Here is a 15,654-nt window from a genome sequence, read left to right on the forward strand (position 1 = left end):
TAAAGGAATAAAACTGAATCAATGAACAGAAAGTAAATCTGGACATTGCTCCAGATATGGCTCAAACGAACCGGTTATTACATAAGCTAAAGATCTGTGTTGCTAATAATAGAAACACCTAGGAGATTAGAAGGATTAGTTTCACAAGGCACCACCCCAAGCAACTGAAAAATGTTCTAGTACAATGCAAATTCTCTTAGTGTGATAATAATTTTTTCCTTGGGCATTGAATATTTGCAGACTATTGACAATACCCTGGGCTCTGTTTGAAGCTCAGAGAGGAATGGCTTCTGGGTGGTACATAGTTTCCCTCTTCCACCCATGACAACTGTTAATCCTGCTTACATTTGTGTTCTCAATAACTCTTTTCCTTTTTCTTCCCGGAACCCATATATGCCTACCTCATGATGACACACACACACACAAAACACACATAAATGCACACAAGCAACTCACTCAATGCTTGATTTTGTTATATGCTTAAACCACATGATGCTTGATTTTGTTCTTTCTGGAGCTGGAACCTACAGTCTCTAGACATCAAATAACTAATAGAAGAGTTGCTAATGAATGAATAGTTGAGTGAACATAGTAATATTTATATTTGTAATGAATTCTTATTTATTTTACCTATTTATTCAACAGAGATGTACTGATTTTGTAAATATGCCAGGAGCTGTAGATTTAAAATAGAATTGCAAGTTCAAGATGCCTTAAGTAGATTCATATGGCTGGAGAAATGGGTTGGCTTGGGGAAGTGGGGAGATTGGCATTGCCAGTTCTTGAAGAGTCATGCACGCTAAGCTCAGGAATTTTGAACTTTGTACGGAAAGCTAAAAAGCATCACTGACACATGTTAAACAGTTACTACAGACATAACCATGCTGATTTAGAAAGATTATCATTGCTGTAGCGTGGAGGAGGCCCAGATTAGAGACATAGAAAACAGACTGAAGAAGGAGGCAGCAATCCAGAGGGAAAGAATATATCACAGCTTGAATTCAAGCAGTAGGAATAAAAATAGATAAATAATTTAGTGATGTTAGGGAAATATAAAATAAAAGAAGAAATCATATAGATGTGTCTAAATCGAAGTGGAGGATGTATGAGAGAAAATGCATTAAGATACACTTCAAGTTTCTAGCCTGTGTGACTGAATTTGTGTTGGCAACTAGAGGAAACACAGATTTAAAGATAATCATTAGTAAATATATTATTGATTGTGATTAAAAAACAGTTTCATTGAGATATAACATGTATACCATATGTTTTACTCATTTGAAGTATATACATCAATGGTTTTTAGCATGTTCACAGGGGTATGCAACCATCACCACAATCAAATTTAGACTATTTTTTTTTATCTTTTTTTTTTTTTTAAGACAGAGTCTTACTGTATTAGTCAGGGTTTTCTAGAGGGACAGAACTAATGGAATAGATATATATATATATATATTCCATATATCTATATAGATATATATATATATCTATTCCATTAGTCCTAGATATATATAGGGAAGTTTCTTAAGTATTAACTCATATGCTCATGAGGTCCCACAATAGGTCATCTGTAGGCTGAGGAGCAAGGAGAGCTAGACCAAGTTCCAAAACTGAAGAATTTGGAGTCCAATATTCCAGGGAAGGAAGCATCCAGCACAGGAGAAAGATGTAGGCTGGGAGGCTAAGCCAGTCTCTCCTTTCACATTTTTCTGCCTGCTTATATTCTAGTTGCGCTGGCAGCTGATTAGATTGTGTCCACCCAGATTGAGGGTGGGTCTGCCTTTCCCAGCTCACTAAACCAAATGTTAATCTCCTTTGGCAACACCCTCACAGACACACCCAGGATCAATACTTTGTATCCTTCAATCCAATCAAGTTGACACTCAGTATTAACCATCACACTAACTCTGTTGTCCAGGCTGGAATTCAGTGGCTTGATCTTGACTCACTGCAACCTTCACCTCCCAGGTTCAAGCAATTCTCCTGGCTCAGCCTCCCAAGTAGCTGGGATTACAGGCACCTGCCACCACACCTGATTAATTTTTGTACTTTTAGTAGAGATGGGGTTTTACCATGTTGGCCAGGCTGGTCTCAAACTCCTGACCTCAAGTAATCCACCCACCTCAGTCTCTCAAAGTGCTGGGATTACAGGCATTAGCCACCGCACCTGGCCAAATTTAGACTGTTTTCATTACCCCAAAAGAAAACACCACACCCTGAAGTTGTCACTCTCAATACACCTTCCCATCTCCTCCAGGACTAGGCAACCACTATTCTTTTTCCCATCTTTATATGTTGGCCTATTTGGGACATTTTATGTAAGTGGAATTATACAATTATATCATCCTTGGTGACTGGCTTCTTTCACTTAGAATGATGTTTTCAAGGTCTGTCCATGCTGTAGGATGTGTCAGTTTTTCACTTGCTTTTATTGCTGAAAAATATTCCTTTGTATAAATATGCCACCTTTTACTTATCCATTAACCAGTTGATGGACATTTGGATTGTTTCCACTTTTAGGCTATTATGATTATTGCTACTATGAACACTCACGTACAAATTTTTGTGTGGAGGTTGTTTTCCTTTCTCTTGGATATATATCTACAACGAGTGTTGCTGCATCATACGGTACCTTTATATTTAACATCTGTGAAATTGCCGAAATTTTTTCCAAAGTGGCTGCATCAGGCCGGGCACAGTGGCTTACACCTGTAAGGCTGGTGGCTGCCAGCACTTTGGGAGGCTGAGGCAGATGGATCATTTGAGGTCAGGAGTCCAAGACCAGCCTGGTCAACATGGTGAAATCCTATCTCTATGAAAATACAAAAAAAAATGAGCCAGATGCGGTGACGTGCACCTGTAATTCCAGCTCAGAATTACTCAGGAGGCTGACACATGAGAATCGCTTGAACCTGGGAGGCGGAGGTTGCAGTGAGCCGAGGTCGTGCCACTGTACTCCAGCTTGGGTGACAGAGTGAGACCCTGTCTCAAAAAAAAAAAAAAAAAATGGTTGCAGCATCATTTTATACTCCCACCAGCAGTGCGTGAAGGCTCCAATAGCTCCACATCCTCACTGACACTTTTTTATTATGGGCATACTAGGAGGATTTATATTTTATATTTTATTTTTAGAGTTTATAGTATATATTTTATATATAGATATTTTATACAGATATATACATTTTATATAGATATATAGATTTTAATATTCATAGTGTTCAGTATATCTTTTTTTGGCTTATACTTTCAGCGTCATATGTAACAAACAATTGTTTAATCCAGGGTCACAAATATCTATGCCTCTATTTTCTTCTAAGAGTTTTATCATCTTATCTTGTACACTTGAGCCTTTAATTCATTTTGAGTTAATTTTTATAGATGATATGAGGTAAGGGTCCAACTCTATTCTTTTGCATGTAGTAGCCCAGTTTTCCTAGAACCATTTACTAAAAGACTGTTGCTTTCAGCCAGGCGTGGTGGTTTATACTCGTAATCCCAGCTCTTTGGGAGGCCAAGGTGGGCAGATCGCTTGAGGCAGACAGACCTCTTGAGTTCCAGACCAACCTGGCCAACAAAGCAAAACCCTGTCTACACTAAAAATACAAAAAGTAGCCGGCTATAGGGGCATGCACTTGTAATCCAAGCTATTCAGGAGGCTGAGGCAGGAGAATCACTTGAACCCAGGAGGTGGAAGTTGCAGTGAGCTGAGACGACACTACTGCACTCCAGCCTGGACCACAGAGCAACACCGTCTTAAAAATAAATTAATTAATTAAAATAAATAAAGATTATTGTTTCCCAGTTAAAATTTTGGCACCCTCTCAAGGTTCTATTATAACTATTAAATCAGGGTTAGATATCTAACATAAAACGGTTAATCTACAGGCTTGCCAATGATAACGAAGTGACCTGAGTTCAAAACACCCTACGCAAGTAAGAAAGAGCTAGGTCAGTGAGATTGTTTCCTCTTGGAAATTCAGATAGAGACATACTAAAAGAATTGGGCCATTAGTAACTAGAAGAGAAACTAAAGAATTATGAGGAAAGAAAGGTTATGTTATGTAATAATTATGAATGAGCTGAATTATTAAGAAGAGATGCTATAGGTAGAGAAAATATGGATGGAGCAGAGAATGATCTCTTTGCTCTGACAGCTGAGAGGAAATGACAACATGACCCCAGAGATGCAGAATCTAACAAAGCTGAGTCATGTTTAAGGCAGAAGGAGAGATGACATAGAAACTGTTGAGAAGGGTCTCATAAAACAGTTATTATTCTTGCATTCCTAAGAACCCTTTCTCCTGTTAGCCACAGAGATTTGTTAGTCCTTGCAACCAAAATGACCATCCATATTTGTGCCAAGTGCTAAATCTATGGACTTTTTGAAACACTCTTAAATAAAATGAAAAGGAACAGTTTATGTTAGTGGTATCTGGCTCAAAAGTTCCACAAATGCTACTTTCTCTGACGTAGTCCCAGACTTCCCTTGTAGGTTTCATAGGTACTACCCTCACTTTATAATTATCACAGAAGCCCCAAGTCATCCTGTTAACACAAGGATGCATGGCAATCTAAGTCATCACTAAAATTTCCTTGATGTCAGGAGTAAATACTGTAATAAATGATGTATCAAACTTAACTGATGAATAAATGGAGCCCATCTAACTGATTTCTCGCTTCATATTTTCTATTCATCTACCACAGTTTTTAAAAATTAATCTTAGAGTCTTTCTTTTTACTCAAAGAAAATATTTTGGATCAAATATGATACTTATCTTTTTTTCACTTAAGATAAATCGTACTGAAAATTAATGCACACAGATGCCATGAATGCATGAGTATACATAGTCGTTCTCTTAAACTCATTACTGTCACCCTTTTGTCTTTGATTTCAAGTAATGCTGAGTCTTTAAAAAAAAATCTCACTTGCCAATGGATTACATATGAGAAGACAAATCTCCAGCAATGCGCCTTTGCAACAAGGCAGTAATATTCAGACAAGAGTGATAGGGGTAGAACTGAGATTTTAGGCCAAGTTCCCAGGTAGGCTACAATAACAACATTCTTGAAGATTTAGAACTTCATTCAGATTTTTTCTGAATGTTGACTTTGCTGTTTAAGATTAATACTATCTAAATCCTATATTTTCTGTGGAAATAATTTTTAAAATCGAGGCAGTTTCTATCACTGAACTAACTCTCCAGTGCGATATATGTTTGTTAAGCACATGCTGTGTATAGACGCTGTGCTGCTAAGTGACACAGTGCCAGGAAGAAAAACAATCCATTTCTATACTGAGGAACCTCATGATCTATAGCAGGGGGAAATTTATAGCCAATTCCTTGACCTAAAAAAGAAATGCTGTTTTCTGAACCACCTGGAACCAGTAAAACTGCTGGAGTTCAAACTTCATCTCTATAAACCTAATCAAGTTACTTAAATTATCTAATCACCCATAAAGTGGGGAGAGGTAACAGTTCCTACTTCATAACACCTTGGAGATGATTCTGTGAAGAGAAACTGAGATGATACATGTGCTTGTCACAGATCAGGCAATAGTAAGACCCAATAAATATTAACTATTATCTTCAAAATGTTATTAATTATTTTAAACCTTCAGATACAATATGATTATTATTTAACAATATTGCAAAGATACTGGCTCAGTTTTTATTTTTAATAGACACAGCTGCTTGTTAATTTGGCACAGTTTAATTCCAAACCCATCTCTCTAATGCCGATCATCATGAATGTATAATTAAAGAGCTATGTAACTCAATTTCAGCTAAAGCAAAATTATTCTTTGTACTTTCAAACAATTTTTAATGTTATATAAATATTTTGAATATAATCCCCACCTTCTAGGTCTTCTGGATCGAAGTAACACAATGTTATGTATGCTATAGAAAGCTATTCCCATAAGAAGATTTTGTAACATTGATTTTAATGAACACTTTTAAATAACCTAAGTCCTTAATTCTCATTAAGGGGAAATAATATATCTTGTCAATGATGAGTCACCTTAAATGAACTGTAATTGTTCTCCATTTACCATCCCAATTTTCTGCTACCCTTGGAGCCACACTTCTTAAAATACTTATACCTCAGATTTACACTTCTTTACTTCCCATTGGTCTTCAAACAGACCGGTCTGCCTTTCCTTGTCACCTCCCCATTTAAACTCTCTTGACAAAGAACCAATAATTTCCCTGTTAACACATTTATAGATATGGTTCTTTCCCTCATCACATTCAACCTTCCGGCAGCATTTGATTCAATTGATAATTTCTTCTCTCTGAAAAGTTCTGATCACATCATAGGCTTCTCTTGGGTGAAACATAATACTCAATAGTGTGTTGGCAAATATTTAAAAGCCAATTCTCTGGGGGGAAAAGTCTGAACTGTAGTGTTGGCCAATTTTCGTAGTTTAAATACTTCCGCCATGACTGATTTCAAGCTGCCAGTGTAACATGGCTAAGCAGGGTAAGAAATATACACAAACAGTCCAACACACCACTTACTCTACGAATTGTCATCTGGACACCACTGAACACTGGAATTGCAAAGAAAATTCTAATAAGATGTAATTACATATTCAAAAATATTTTAACTTTAGCTATACTTAATAATTTTTACTTAAGTACTTGATATTTATTAACTGTAGTTTGTATTTACCTTTGAAATTTATCTTTGAATTTTATGAAATAATGTTGACTTTATAGATATACATATATATACACACACATATATATATACATACACACACACACACATATATATATATTTTAGACAGAGTTTCACTCCGTCACCCCGGCTGGGGTGCAATGGCCAGATCTCAGCTCACTGCAACCTCTGCCTCTGGGGTTCAGGTAATTCTCATACCTCAGCCTCCCAAGTAGCTGGAATTAGAGGCATGCACCACCACGTCCGGCTAATTTTTGTATTTTGTATTTTTTTTTTTTTTTAGTAGAGATGGAGTTTCACCATGTTGACCAGGCTGGTCTCAAACTCCTGGCTTCAAGTGATCCGCCCACCTCAGCCTCCCAAATTGCTGGGGTGACAGGCATGAGCCACTGTGTTCAGCCAATAGTGCTGACTTTTAAAAGAAAAATAACCTCTCTCAAAACCTAAATAAAACTTACATTTTAGTAAGAAAAAAAAAAACTACATAAATATTTATTGTTTGGCTAGAAATATGGTTTTTTTAACTCCTTAAATCATTACTGATAATAGAACACAATGTACAGTGAATGAAAAAGTTGATTACAACATAGTGATTTTGCTAAAGTGGCACCAAAACTAGATTCTAGGCTGGGTGTGGTGGCTCAAGCCTGCAATCCCAGCACTTTGGGAGGCCGAGGCAGGGAGATCACAAGGTCAGGAGTTCGAAACCAGCCTGGCCAACATGATGAAACCCCGTCTCTACTAAAAATATAAAAATTAGCTGGGCATGGTGGTTAGTGTCTGTAATCCCAGCTACTGGGGAGGCTGAGGCAGGAGAATCGCTTGAACCCAGGAGGCAGAGATAGCAGTGAGCCGAGATCATGCCATTGCACTCCAGCCTGCGTGACAGAGCAAGACTCCATCTCAAATATATATATTTATTATTTATTCTATATATATTATTTATTCTATATATATATTCTCTCTCTATATATATATAGAATAAACAATCACTATAAATTATGTGTGTGTTTGTCTTATTTGTCTTATTATTCACCTAAACCTCACTGGTCCATCAGTAAAACTTCCAGATATATAATGATAAACTCAGCTGTCTAACATTTTGGCAATTTTTAGTCATGTACAAAACATAGGTTTATGTATTTTTGTTAATATTGTCATTATGAAGATGTATTTGTGAAGGCAGAGGGTAGAGCACATTTTAATTTAATAGTGGTTAGTGTTATATCTAACTTTTAAATATCTAGACAATAAGATGTGGGTCTCCGTTTGTGCCCTGACCCCAAAGCCCTATAAATGCTGGGAGTGTCATATGATTTGGTCACCACGATAAACTCATAAGGTAAAGATCCTTATCCTCTTTTATTTGAGCCAAGGTCCATCTGATTCCAAATTTAATGTTGCTAAGAACTACAATTTACTGCCTTTCACCTGTTTTCAGGGGTAAATAAATAAGTAAATAAGCAAAATGTTGTTTTTAAAACATAGTATCTAATTTAGCAGTTCAAGTCAGGAACTTATATTTTCCAAGTGCTACTAAACTCAAAAAGTAAGATTTAACATTCTCCAAATTAAATCCAAATTAATATATTCTATTTAAGACATTTATAATTACATGCTATGCTATAAATATTATTCCATGCATTATTTTCGAGGAATGATACATTTTTTGACAGATATTTCAGAAAATCAAAATCAAGGTAAAGGAATCTGCTTTTAAAGCCATGAAGATGCTGGAAGAAAAATGGAGAATAAATGAGACCAAATGGAAGATAGAAATTTAAGGCAGATGTAAACTAGAAGGTGGGAATGCCATGGTTGATGGCTTTTGAATGGAAAGCAAGAAAGAGCAGACCTCGGAATGAGAATTTATTTGTGAAGCACATTGCACCTATTCTTCGTGCCATCCTAGACTCATCCTAAGTGCTTCCTAACTTGCATCCCAAAATGCTGGTAGTCAGCTCAAACCACCCCCGGTTATGGTCCCATTATCCCTGGGACATCAGATATCTGGTCGCTGCCTCATTGTTACTAATTTTTTAGGTTGTCGTGAACTATTTTGTAATGGGGACATAATCAGAATGTTCAAGTAGGCCACCTGTTGTATTTTATCCTCAACATAAAATATACAGGCTGTGCCACAGTGGAGGACAATACAGGGATATTTCTGGCAGAAATAAGACTAAGGCACGTGCACTGTAAAGGCCATGCACACCACCAGAAACACTGAGCTTAAATCAGGCATCATCAGTGTAACAGAGAGATGCTTTCCTTATTTATAATACTATCTGAACTGATATGTTCAGATGACGTGAGCAGTGAGGCTCATGATAGTGGCAGATGACATTATTTTAATCAGAAAATTCAAGTGATTACTAATCCTCCTATTGTCACTTTAATTGAAGTCGAATTTTTTCACGTAATTTTAAAGAAGGTCTGCATTAAAAACATTATTTTAATACTTGGCTTCCTATGAAGATAAAATGTTCCATGAGTACAATGTACTCATTAATGTACTCATAATGCACACTTCTTGTCATGTTATTTTTTTTTTTTTTTGAACTCTGAACTTTTTATTGTCCTCCTGCTCCCCAAAGGGTACCCTGCTTCTGCTGGCTTAATGCCTCAGAACTTTGGTGCCGTTGGTCTCAGACACCACTTTGCCATCCACTATCCGGTGGGTGGTGGTCTTTTGGATGGTTTGCATGGAGTTGCTGCTGTCCAAGGCATCACCAAGATTGAATTCCTCGCCATCTTCCAGCAGGCGGCGGTAGGTGGCGATCTCAGCTTCCAGCTTGACCTTGATATTCAACAGGGCCTCATACTCCTGGGCCTGTCGCTGTCCCTCTGCCCGGGTCTGTGCCAGCTCTGACTCCAGGTGCAGCAGGATCCCATTGAGCTGCTCCATCTGTAGGGCGTAGCGGGCCTCCACCTCCCTCAGGCTGTTCTCCAAGCTGGCCTTCAGATTTCTCATGGAGTCCAGGTCGATCTCCAAGGACTGGACTGTACGTCTCAGCTCTGTGAGCGTCGTCTCAGCAGCTCCAACCTCGGCGGACTGTGTGGTGACCACTGTGGTGCTCTCCTCAATCTGCTGAGACCAGTACTTGTCTAGCTCCTCTCGGTTCTTCCGAGCCAGCTCGTCATATTGGGCCCGGATGTCTGCCATGATCTTGGCGAGGTCCTGAGATTTGGGGGCATCTACCTCCACGGTCAACCCAGAGCTGGCAATCTGGGCTTGTAGGCCTTTTACTTCCTCTTCGTGGTTCTTCTTCATGAAGAGCAGCTCCTCCTTGAGAGCCTCGATCTCTGTCTCCAGCTGCAGTTGAGTGACACTGGTGTCATCACTGACCTTGCGGAGCCCATGGATGTCGTTCTCCACAGACTGGCGCATGGCCAGCTCTGTCTCATACTTGACTCTAAAGTCATCAGCAGCAAGACGGGCACTGTCAATCTGCAGAACGATGCGGGCATTGTCCACAGTATTTGCGAAGATCTGAGCCCTCAGGTCCTCGATGATCTTGAAGTAATGGCTCCAGTCTCTGACCTGGGGTCCCTTCTTCTCCAAGTGCTCCCGGATTTTGCTCTCCAGCCTCCGGTTCTCGGTCTCCAGGCTCCTCACTCTGTCCAGGTAAGAGGCCAGGCGGTCGTTCAGGCTTTGCATGGTCTCCTTCTCGTTCTGGATGCCTCCCATTCCTGCCAGACCCCCGGCCATCCCTGAGGCCAGGCCCCCGGACCCCATGCCGCCCTGGAAGCTGGTGGAGCGGGACACGGAGATCCGGGAACCAGAACCCCCAGCGCCTGCATAGACACTGGCCGCGCTGCTGACCGGCCGGGCGCCGTAGCTGGGCGCCTGGACAGAGCCCAGGGACCGGTAGTTGGTAGAGAAAGTGGAGCGAGTGGTGAAGCTCATGCTGTATGGGAGGAAGGCGAGACGACAGGACTCAGGCTTTGCCGACCCTTGTCATGTTATTAATACCTCATCAAGGCAGATGGTCTTTTGCTATCTTTCAGATCCTAACTGAAGCATCGTTTCTGCAGAAGGAGCGTGCCTGATTCTCCAACCTGAAGTTGTTCACATAGTGTTGCATTCTTGTAGTACTCTGTGCATTTCCTTTATTGGGCTCGTCACTATGGCCATGCGTGTATGCTTTTCAGTGTTTACTGTCTATTCCACTAGATGAAGTTCCACAACCACAGGGGCCATGTTTCCTTGATTCACTGCCTGTTCCCACCACCTTGCACTTTTCATGGCAAACATGACTTGCCCCAAAGTGATTCTGGAATAAATTTGATTTATTTCACTTATAGAGACCATTTAGTGTCACTTAAAGCCTTCAAACTGTAGAAAGGCTAAAAAGTGCAAAGGGAGGGAGATATTAACATGATGGAGACTTAAGGATGGCCAATGTTTAAGGTTCCCAGATGGTGACACAGAAAGCAAAAGACTTAAAGAAGTTGAAAATTATTTTATTTTAGATGAAAGAATGGTAGGAGGGACGACAAAATGGGCATTGGTTTGGGTCCCAACTCAGGAAGATATGTTGGGAAACAAGATGGGAATTTTATGGTGTCTGGAGTTCCCCTTGCTCAAGCAAAATATGTCAAGCAGATTCAGAAGGGGGAGTGTCTTGTTCATGCTGTTTTCAAAAATGGATATCATTTGAACCAGCCCCTATAATTCTGAGGACACTTGTTTCAGTTTAGTTCTATTTGTTACCCATACAGTGGTTCCTCTGAAGGGAAATAAGATTTTCAGACTCTAGTTTGAAAGATTTTATCCATGTTGAGCATTTATAGATAAAATCATTTCCTAAATGTTGAAATATTTCAGTTTTTTCTTTCTTTTTCTTTCTGTTGGAGTCTGCATTTAGTGGGAATATATGATGGACTTGGTTTTGCCCCATATGAGAACATGAAAAATTAGATAATGTCTATAATCTACTCCCTTATGAAATTGAATGCCAGCTTCATGTCTTAATCACCTTAAAGCCCCTATGGCCTAGGGCAGTGTCTGGCACATAGCAGGTGCCCAAGAAATATTTGTTGAATGTAAAACTCATGTAAAAGTGCCTCATCTAGTAGGTCATCTTTTCTCCCACATTCCCACCCCCTACCCTCAATCCCATTAGACTGAAGAATCCAAATATGTAGACTGGGCATGGGATCAAGGACATAACACCTTAAAAGAAGAATTTCACAGAAAGTTGCCAAAAACTTGGAGAAGCCCCTCCACATACATTCCCCAGATGAAAAATCAATCTCAGACAAGACCCAACCAGGACACAGTAGTAGATTTATCAATTTTTCTCTGCAGACATAAGAGATCTGTGGGGCCATCTGAGTGATGAAAGTGGACTGAGCTAGAATCATTCCAGGACACTCATGTGAAATGATTGCAGCAAATCAATCAGCATTCTTAGAGACAGCAGACAGCTGTGTTTAAACATCAAGCAAGAGGTCAGGAATCTACTGCATTCTCTAGAGGGCAGTGGTTCCTAACCTGTTGGATCACATACCCCTTAGAGGATCTAAGGAAGGTGTAGGACCCTCTCAAGATTATTGCACATTTCTGGTTATGGATGAGAAAGACAACACACATACGTCAGGATATTTTCAATCCCAATACTATATGTGTGGCAAAGCTTTAGAAACACTAAGTGGATGGCTCTTTACTGGTCCCCTAGAAAGAGCCCAAACAAGCATGCAGTGGATGCTCATTATAAATAATTAAGGTGGAGCTAGAGTTGGGAGAGTGTGGCACCCATAATGCCTGGTGTTAGGGAAAGTATCCTAAGGACTTCTGGGTTTTCTACATGCCATTGCTCAGTCACATACAAGTGCAGTGACTTATCAGATTGATACATTTAGTAAGAATAAATCAGGCATGCCATGCCTCTTCCTCTTGGGAGCAAACCTGGAAGCAAGATGTGATCTAGAAATAAGGGCAACCTTATTCTTTCTCTTATGTCTAAGTCTTGCTTTGTGTAGACTTGACAAGGAAAGAGCTACTTCTTCATTCCCCTTAGAGATCTCCACCACTTAATACAAAGTGGTGCTCAGTATCTGTTGTCTTTTGCAGTGATTCGTTGATGTGCACGTGTCCTGACATTAAGTAAATCTCTTGTGCATCTCAGCATTCTCGGGGAATCATTATGGAAGTTTTGCCATAAGCTTCTATAGAATCTTTTAAAATTGTGTATGTTATATGAATTCTTTTAAAAATTTAGACATAATCTTGTGCAAAAATTAGTAATTGTTAAAGCAAGCTACATATGGCCCAAGAAGAATTCCATACTTCTATATTTGAGTCCTTGTGGATAAAGTGTAACCTAGCTTAATAGTCAGATGAGATTGAAAACTTAACTTAGGAGTATGCCTGTAACAACAACTGAGTCTTGGCCAATCCCAGCAGCCATACTTCAACCCCTTATAGACTGCTAAGTGTTCAAACTGTGTTCAAATAAGGCAAGTGCCAGTCTGTAACCAATCCAACTGTTTCTGAACCTCACTGCCAATTTCTTCCCATCATTTCCCTTTCCTTGTCTATACATTTCCTTCCACCATGTGGCTGCCCTGGAGTCTCTGTGAATCTGCTGTGATTCTGGGGGACTGCCTGATTCACGAATCCTTCATTGCTCAATTAAATTCTTTTAAATGTTAATTCGGCCGAAGAGATCAATAGCTCCTTGTTTAAACAACCTTGACAAAAGCCACTTTATAATGTGCAGAACAAGCAACAATATATGATGAACTGATAGCCAAGATCTTTGAGCTCATTTATGTTTGTTCTATAGTGACATGCCCCACTGCTCTTGTTTTTATTGTTTTTTCAGCATTTATTAGTCAGAATTTCCCCTCTCCCTAATTTACAAGGCTGTCTAAATGGTGCTATGTCAGAAACATAAAGAGAATCAGACAAAACTAATTTTTTTCGTAAGTGTAATTGTTAAAATAAAGCTCTGGAAATCATTTAAAATCCAAAAGCCCAGGATGTATAAGGATTTATAATTGTACTATTTTCTGACCTTAAACTTTATAATACATTTAAACTTCACAGATATCAACATAAACTTTGTTAAAAGGACTTAAACATTGTTCAGATGGGTCCCCTTGAAAGCACAGGTGGCTAGTGAATAGGAGAACCTGCCAGTGTGCATCCAGCACTTTGGGAAACCGGTGATGTCTGGCTGAACTGAGTCTGTTCTGAAACGTATGTCATTTAAAACAAGTTGAGCAGGTCAGACCACTCTCCATCAATGCATGTTATCAACAAAGACTGATTAAACTTTAACTTCCCACTAGGAGACCATTGTAGACTTTTGTGGTTGAGAATGCTGAAGGCATTTATAATACAGGAAATCCATTTTCAGAATAGTTACTACCAGGTATTTGGTAAATAATATTTGTGTGTACTCTGACAAGACTGAGTGAACATACGTTTCATAGATTCACCGGTTATTTTTATTTTGGAAAAGTTTAAGTGTAATTTCACATGAAGCAAAACCTATACGTATAAAAATATCACTTATTTTAATACATATTGCTACTGTGAACATACTGCCTGTAAAAAATAATTTTAGTGTATTAAATTTGGAGTTGAGGAAGCCTTTAATCTGTACATTGTTATTAAATTATTCTCACAACTACAGTTAGATATTACACATCTGATATGGATTTATTAGTCTCTAAATAAATATAAAATACTTTAAAAGGTAAAAATTTAACCAAATTTTAGTTTCTTTAAGGTTCTTGGATGTTAATAAATTTGTTTAATTTCTATTCAAGGCATAAAAATAGTCAATGGAAATTATTCTGCAACTGTGATTTCCAAAATGCAAAATGAACATTTAAACCAATTTAAGTTTTGGTTAGCCATTTGTGTCACCTAAACATAATTTAGGTGACAGAATTACAAAAGTTCATGTGTCTGAGCACAAATACTATACAGAACAGATGATGAGAGGAGAAGTATACTCTGACATCACAGCCTTTCCCTCTAGGATATTGCAATTAATCACCTTGGTTTTTGTTTGTTTGTTTTATGACAAGAAGCCAAAGTACACAGAAGAAGCATGGATTATACAGTTTGAGCTCACTAGGTAGAATTTTACTTTTTAAGTTAATTAGCAGCCCCTAGAGACATCCTAAAAGAAACAGCATATTTCCAACAACACTTGAGGAAGGATCATGTAAACAATGAAACAAATAAACAAAATTGTAAGCAGGGAGCTGAGAAATGATGACAAAAATACAGACTCAATGCAGTTAAAGCCCAGACAGGGGTCAGATGAGATAATCTATGGGGGTAACTGAATGACTATGGCCAGTATGGGAGAGAAAGGTAGGAGATTGCACCTGTGCTTCCCTCTATTCCCTCCTGAAACTGCACTAAAATGGCAGTCAAGGGATTTTTTTAAGCATAAATATACCCAAGGAAATATAGACGAAGATGTGGCTACAGCCAGATTTTGGAAGCTGGAAAGCAGATAAATGGAGGTAACTAACCTGACAAACTAGAGGAAGCCAGGACTTGAGCCAGCTGCACAGAAAAGCCAGCAGCAAGACCATCTGAGTTGTTGAAACCCCACAAAGGACAGAAATGGAAAGTACCATGTACCTTTGAAAATGAGGTAGCATTTGGGCTAAATGTTCATGTTAGCAGCAATTCACCTCCCAAATCCTGTATCTTACCCCACCCCGCCAGGTAACTGCCTCACATCACCCCAGGCAGAAGATTCCATGGCCTTCCAGAAAGACTGAGTTAGGAGCAACATGCTGCCGAATCCCAGGCTCAGCTGGCCATGGAGTTAGCTTGCTGACAGTTGGAGAGTCAGTGAAAACCTACATAATGACAAGGAAAATCTCCTACTATGTTACCAAGTCAACGGAGAAAACACTATCTGCCTCATACTCCGTATCTTTCCAGGAAGAATAAAGAGTTCCTTTCTGGGGAAACCAACCAAGCCAAGA

The 15,654-nt window shown here is 39.0% G+C and overlaps 1 long non-coding RNA gene and 1 pseudogene across 3 annotated transcripts in view; both read right to left on the reverse strand.

Moving 5' to 3' along the window:
- The window catches only part of LOC135967999 (uncharacterized), a 45,040-nt gene that overhangs the window by 12,749 nt on the left and 16,637 nt on the right, over positions 1 to 15,654 (reverse strand). The window lies entirely within an intron of this gene.
- On the reverse strand, positions 9,229 to 10,641 carry LOC102115317 (keratin, type I cytoskeletal 18 pseudogene; annotated as a pseudogene). The gene has a single exon (XR_012426667.1). The product of XR_012426667.1 is annotated as a keratin, type I cytoskeletal 18 pseudogene (transcript).

Source organism: Macaca fascicularis, chromosome 17, assembly GCF_037993035.2.
Source record: "Macaca fascicularis isolate 582-1 chromosome 17, T2T-MFA8v1.1".
Classification (NCBI taxonomy): domain Eukaryota; kingdom Metazoa; phylum Chordata; class Mammalia; order Primates; family Cercopithecidae; genus Macaca; species Macaca fascicularis.